This window comes from Anser brachyrhynchus (genome assembly GCF_964034855.1).
Source record: "Anser brachyrhynchus genome assembly, chromosome: 5".
Lineage (NCBI taxonomy): Eukaryota > Metazoa > Chordata > Aves > Anseriformes > Anatidae > Anser > Anser brachyrhynchus.
This window is the reverse complement of record NC_137699.1, coordinates 57673247-57680161: the sequence shown is the minus strand read 5'-3', so window position 1 is coordinate 57680161 and position 6915 is coordinate 57673247.

The following is a 6915-nucleotide window of genomic DNA, read 5'->3' as shown; positions in this document are numbered from 1 at the left end:
CTTCCCTGAGGGAAACAGAGCAAGCTCTTTGGGCAGCTCACTGTTCGTTTCTGCTGTTCTCTGTTGCACCTTTGCAAAATCTGTCAGTATTTTTTAAATCTGTAGATGTCCAGCACATGTAGGTATTCAGCGTTGGTCCCATGCATTGACTCTTCAGATACAAATATCCCCTCCTGCTACATATTCAGCATCACTCTGATTTCTAGACCTTGCAGATTCCCTGAACAAAGGCTGCAGAAAGAGAAAACATGGTCTGGGTTTTGATAGTGTCTCTATTTGAGGTATTTCATGGCCGCGCTCTTATCTCGTGCCTAAAGATGAAACACAAGACACACCTTTATTTCCCTTTGGATCTCTGTATTGAGTGCATTCCTCTTCCTTTACCGGATTCTCAGGAAGATTTTTCTTCCCTGCTTCACAGAATGCTGATTTCAGACTGAAAGCAGGGAGAAATGAATCTAAAACCAAGCTGGCCAGCTTGATTTTTCATAATTGTGTCTTTATTTTCAGCAGTTCAGATAGGCTGTAAAAGCTTGGTAATTCTTGGGGGGAAGCAGCCACGGGCAGGCAGGGCTGATAAGAACTGTTGCCTGAACATCATGCATATACTATTTTTAGCAGTCAAACACCTGCACCCAGCACTAACAGAAGGCTCTGGCAGTGAGAAATGGCCAACTCATGAAAATATGTATGTGTCTTTGTATGTAAGCATATACATGTGCATGTATATATATATATACACATACATGTGTATATATACACATATATTTGCCAAGATTTTGTTCTGTGACAAATATTTCATCCTGGAATGGAAAGTTCTAGTGAAAGCCTTTACCTCAAGGAAGAAGTATATGTTATAGGGTAATTATATATCATACTCTAGAAATTCCCTGTCTGCTAAGAAAAATGATACAGATTTTTTCTTTCTTTCTTTTTCTTTCTTTCTTTCTTTCTTTCTTTCTTTCTTTCTTTCTTTCTTTCTTTCTTTCCTTCCTTCCTTCCTTCCTTCCTTCCTTCCTTCCTTCCTTCCTTCCTTCCTTCCTTCCTTCCTTCCTTCTTTCTTTCTTTCTTTCTTTCTTTCTTTCTTTCTTCTTTCTTTCTTTCTTTCTTTCTTTCTTTCTTTCTTTCTTTCTTTCTTTCTTTCCTTTCTTTCTTTCTTTCTTTCTTTCTTTCTTTCTTTCTTTCTTTCTTTCTTTCTTTCTTTCTTTCTTTCTTTCTTTCTTTCTTTCTTTCTTTCTTTCTTTTTCTTTCCCTTCCTTCCTTCCTTCCTTCCTTCCTTCCTTCCTTCCTTCCTTCCTTCCTTCCTTCCTTCCTTCCTTCCTTCCTTTTCTTCCTTTCTTCCTTCCTTTCTCTTTCTTTCCTTCTCTCTTTCTCTTTCTTTCTCTCTTTCTCTTTCTCTCTTTCCTTCTCTCTTTCTCTCTCTCTTTCTCTCTTTCTTTCTTCTCTCTCTGTCTCTTTCTTTCTCTCTCTCTTTCTTTCTTTCTCTCTCTCTCTCTTTCTCTCTCTTTCTTTATTTTGTAATAGTTTCAGGTTTACAACTCAGACAATAAAGATCATGCTGGGAATCTGAACAGAGTTACTATTCCTGAATCTGTTTTACCATGGTGATTTTGCCATCAGAACTGAAACCACCAATTATGGGTCTGAATCATGAAATGAAACAGGATCTACTTTGCTTTTCCATCCAGATCAACAGAACCTGCAAATCTCTTGGTACTCTTAATTAATATTAACATACTCCAAGTCACATCTAAAAATCAAGAAGATACTCAGAACTGCCTAAGTTGTAGCTCATCAGGAGCAGAAATGGTGAGTTAAGACCTCATTTGCAGGAAGTCATTTTTGGACACTGTCCATGACCAACTCCAAACTACCCCAGTGCAAGGGTCTGTCTCCGTGTCACTGGGAGTCTGCCCTCACAGACTGCCAGTATTCAGAGCGGGTATTGCAGACACTGTTAGGAAAAATGCTGGGGTGAAAAAACAGTATCTGTTCTCCCATGTATGATGGGGCAATGAAGGTGCTACGTGTTTTCTCGCGTGACAAGCTGTTTTTGCAGACCTCAGTTTTTTTCTTTGCTGAAGCACAGACCACAGTTCTGATGGTGCAGGATGGTTTAGCAAGCGTTATACAGACTTAATTGTCAGGGCTGTTGAAGGTTAAAACCCCAGATAAGCATAGAATAACACACAACAGAGTGCCACATAATTTTAAAAGTATTTAATACATACAAATTCTGTATGTGATAGCCACAATATACACCACTCCTTAGTAAAACTCTGCCTAATTTAAAAAAAAAAAAAGTTACAATTTTGTAGCTTTATTTCACGCGGTTTCCCTGTTCAGGATTTGTGACTGTTCACATTGTCCTTTTTCCCTCTAGATCAACTTTTCATTATTTTGGCCATATGCAATGAACATTTGGCAGAAGGGGAGGGCTCTCGGGTACCCTAAACTCAAAAATTTTGTGACTATTTGTGTCCACACTAAGAAGAGAGAAACCTCCTTAGCTTGCAGGGGAAAACTGCAAAATGACCTGAACCAGAGCAGGCACAATGGCTGTCTACAGGAGATGTTCGGATGACCCAGCCACATCTACATCTCATGATTTATTAGGCACGGGAGTCTCCTGTCACAGGACACCAAGCCCTGGGCAGCTCGGTTCTGCCTCTCTGCTTGTTTTCAAAGCTCTGGGCACACATCAGATGCCAACATGAGAAACTCAGCCTGCAGCCCGCAATTTATGAACCACATCAACAAGGCTGGATTCTTCTCTTACACATTTCTTCTCTGAAATCTCGCCAGTTTGTGCCAAATGCAAACCCTTTGCAGATCTGTCCCGACGTTGCTGAGTCTTAGCATCAGACATCTTCTACCAGGCATCAGATTCTTTTTGCAAGGCTCTTGATGGCAATGACTGCCAGGGACCAAGCAGAGTAAACCAAGGGGATGCCACGTGCTGGAGAGCAAAGCCCCTGGATGCTGCCAGCTCCCCTGTGGGCTGTTCCTAAATGCTGCTCTGCCCTTGGGTAAGGAGTTTATTCAATCTCCCATTGAGTACGACATCTCTAGGGTGCATTCAAAGGGATATAGGAGTTAGGACCCAACAAGAGCTTCAATTTTCATTCCAGGGCTGGGCAGGGAGCACTGGGGTCTAGCTTGGCAGAACTGACTAGTAAAACCCATAGCCAGCAACCACTACTCCGACCCCTTTGGGGAGCCCTGCTGCCTGACTGCAACACCACAAACCTCTCCTCCTGCCCTAGAAATCTTGCTCTGGCTTTGCTCCATGACTAGCTGCTGTTGCCCTGGGGACCACGTACCCCAATGTTTTCTGGCTTGGCTTCTCCATGCAGCGAGGGCATGCCTACAGCGCATGCAGGTGACCTGCCCCATGTTCTGCTGGAGGTTTCTGGCCTGCTGCTGGCTGCGTGACTTCGATCTGCTCTCTGTGTACAGACACGTGGGGATTTTGCAGAAAAAAAAAATAGACGCCCCTCACCTGCTCTTGTGCTCCTTTTTGTTGGATCTGTATGGTGCCAGGTAAAGCTTAAGGGTTTTAACTGAGCAAAACAAAAGTGATGGTGAAATGAAGCCATGGGTATACAAAGTGTGACTGACTGCATGTTTCCTGCAGATACCCGAAGGCAAAATTTTGTTTTTCATTCACCTTGGCTGCTCCAGGATGCCTCCCAGCTCACACGCATCTCAGCCTGGGCCTTTGTGGCAGCACTGCACGATGACACTTGGTCCCTAGTGACATCTTCCCTCTCTCCTCCTCCACTCACTTTTCACCCTCCGGCTCCAGTCCCTGCTTCCTGGCTCCTTTTCCACTTGGAAGCACTTCTCCACCTCCCCTAGCTCCTTCCACTAGGCTTCCTAGTCTCCCCTGCTCCTTCCACTCCCTCCAGCTCCAAACCCCTGCTTTTTCTCCCACATCCCGCAAAACCTGCATCCTCCTCCCTGCTGGGACAAGCCGCGGGGACAAGCCGTGGGGACTAGCTCCTCTCCAGCCCTCTCCGCTGCGGTCACACCAGCAGCTCACTTTCTGAGCCACTTCCTTCTGTGCACTTTTCTTAGGCTGGGCTCCCTTCTCCGGCTCCCCCCCGCCACCTCCGGGGGAAAAATCAGCGCTCGCCCTGCCTCCAGCCTTGGGAAGCAGACTTCCTCCTCTGCGAGCGGCCGCAGCGGCTTCCTCTGACCGCAGCTGTCCCAGACACTCTGGCTCCGCGGCACACCCTCCACGTGCATGAAAACACTCCACCAGGGCTTTGCTTTCTTCTTCAAAAATCCAGCTCGGCCCCAGCAGCCGTGCCGCTGAGGAAACACCTGTAATGCGTGCCGCGCTGCCAGCACGAGCAGCCGGCCGGCTCCACCACCACCATGACCCGCTGCCTCGGGAGTCCCATCGGGGAACGCAGCACTTGCTCGTGTCCTTATGTGTCCGTGTGTCCTGCAGGATACGGTGCCTGTAGGGCCTCCCTGATCTGCAAACTGCATCTGTCATTTGTTGCAGAGGGCACCATAATTTTAAGTGGATCTGCACCCAGCCTGGGGGGAAGCTTGGAAAAGGGATGGGCAGTATCCAGCTGGAGTCAGTGCCTGTGGACATGCTTGGCCAAGGGCAGCAGGGAAGGGCAGGAGGTGCCTTTCCCAAGTGACACAAGCTCATCTTCCCTGGGGGAGCCCAGTTTGCTCGGCCGTGGCGCTGGGTGCTGTGCCTCAGCCCCGCGCAGCATCAGCTTGTGCAACGGAGGGCAAATCCCCCCTGCCAGCTGCTGCTGCTGGAGCTTTCTTGAAGGCAGGCTGCTCCACATGCACAACCACCCTGCACAGGGCTGCCTGGGATGGGGACAGGACCCCTCTGTCCCCGTGTGACCCTGCCATTGCCAAAAGCACGGGGACTGCTAACCTGAGCAAAGGTTGCACTATCCCCGATGCCTGACCTGTGCAGCTGCCCACGTGGTTGCTGGCAAATGGTCAGCCGGGCTCCTGCCTTTGATGCTGCCAGCTCTTAGCCAGCTGCATGTTTTCAGGTCTCATGAACTCAGCATGCTTGGAACAAGCTGCAGCTTGGCAGAGGCATCCGAAGACAATCCAGAAGTTGCAGGAAGTGCTGTCAGCCTGGGTCAGCCTAGGACTAATTCGGTGCTGGTAGGGGCCACGGTGCTGCCAGCATCCAGTCTCCCATAGAGAAAGCTATTTTAATCTGTGGCTTGTGGTCGCTTCAGCCACCGTGATCCCAGATGCTGGAATCTGAGTGTTATTGGCTAAGCCCAGTTTCAATGTACTTCATTTTCTGCCGTGATTTCACATGGAGACGTTCTGTGGATTTCCTCCTTTCTAAGCAGTGGTTGTGTAACTCCTGGCTTGGGATAAGTGCCATGTTCCCATCCAAAGCAGCTGTGTTGCAGCAGTGGATCTCGGTGCTCCATATTACTTAGATATAGTGTTTGTCATCTGTCTGGACACCCTGCGGTCTGGGGGGAACTCTGTGATGATAATGAGTTAAATGCCTTGACCTCGTTTGGGAATTTTACTGGGGAACATGTGCAGAATTTGGCTAGCACGGGCAGGGATAGTCATCCTGGACCCTACATTTCTGTTTGCTTAAACTGTAGGTGCTCTGACAAATGCTGTCTGGAAAGCCTGAACCCAGCTGCAAGCTCTCTGTCTCAAGGAAATGCCGGGTCTACCTACAGGCTGGGCGACTGCTTTGGGAAGCAGTGCCAACCATGCTCCCCATGCAGCATCATGGCAAGGAAAGTCTGACGCCTTCCCAGAGGAATGGAAAGCGGAGCGAAGTGCAATCAGGAAAGCAATCTTGCATCTGTTACAAGAATGGCTTGTGCCAGGGCAGCAAAAGTTTTCGAAGACAGTGTGTTGTGCAAAGGAGGACCAGCGAAGCCAGGCTGCAGCTGGAAAATGAGCTTTGTGGAGAGAGGAACAGGAGGAGAGGATCCGGGGGAGAGGATCCTGGGGAGAGGATCAGGATGCTTTTTGCTTCTCAGGCAGCAGGTTGAGAAGTGACTTAATAGCTGCAGGTGAGTGATTCCACCTGGAAGAGGTCTGCATGGTGCAGTGGGTGCTCTTCCCTCTAAATCCAAGTCCTGTTCCTGGGCGCTATGGAGAAGAAGGCCACGTGCAACTGTCCTCAGTGTAGGTGTCACTCACGTGGCTCTCTCATAAGAAAATTAGAGTAATACAGGTTTGTGGCTCCTATAGGAGTCAGGAGGGAATTTATTCTCCCAAAGATGTATTCTAAGGGAATATTTTTGTTCACTTACTACTGTCCTCTGAGGGCTCATGATGCTTCCAGTTCACAACATGACAGCAACAGACCTGCAGATTGAAGAAGTCTTGAAAATACTCTCCTGTCTGGCTGATATCCGTCTGATTGGCCTTGCCCGTGCACCTCACGTACTCCAGGAGGGTGCACAGAGATTGGTTTCTCCAGAGACAAGCAGCAGGAAGTGCGCGCATGCCTGTGGAGGGCTGGGTGATTCAGCTGGGAGTTCCCAGAAGCAGCCCGTGAAAGGATGCAGCGCTTACTGGAAACGCTCAGGTGTCATTTCCCCAGGACGGAGCTTCCGCGTGGGCAGCCGAGCTGGCAGGTTGCTCTCGGGAGCACTCACCGAAGCAGGGCGCAGAGGCAGAGGGTTGTGTTTCAGCAGCTCTGCCTCGGGGACTCGGTCTGAGCAACCTGTCCCTTGGTGGTGCGTGTCCCTTGGGATGCGAGCAGGGGTGTTTGCCAGCAGCTGGAGGCTAAGGGAGAACACCTCTGGCAAAGGAAAGGTGAACTGCTTCCTGGGGAGAAGCTAAGAGCTGCCATCCCCTCACCGTTCCCTCACTTGGAAGATGAGGACACCGCAGGGAGGCATCACTCTCTCTGAAAGATCTGGTGGGAATGTGTTT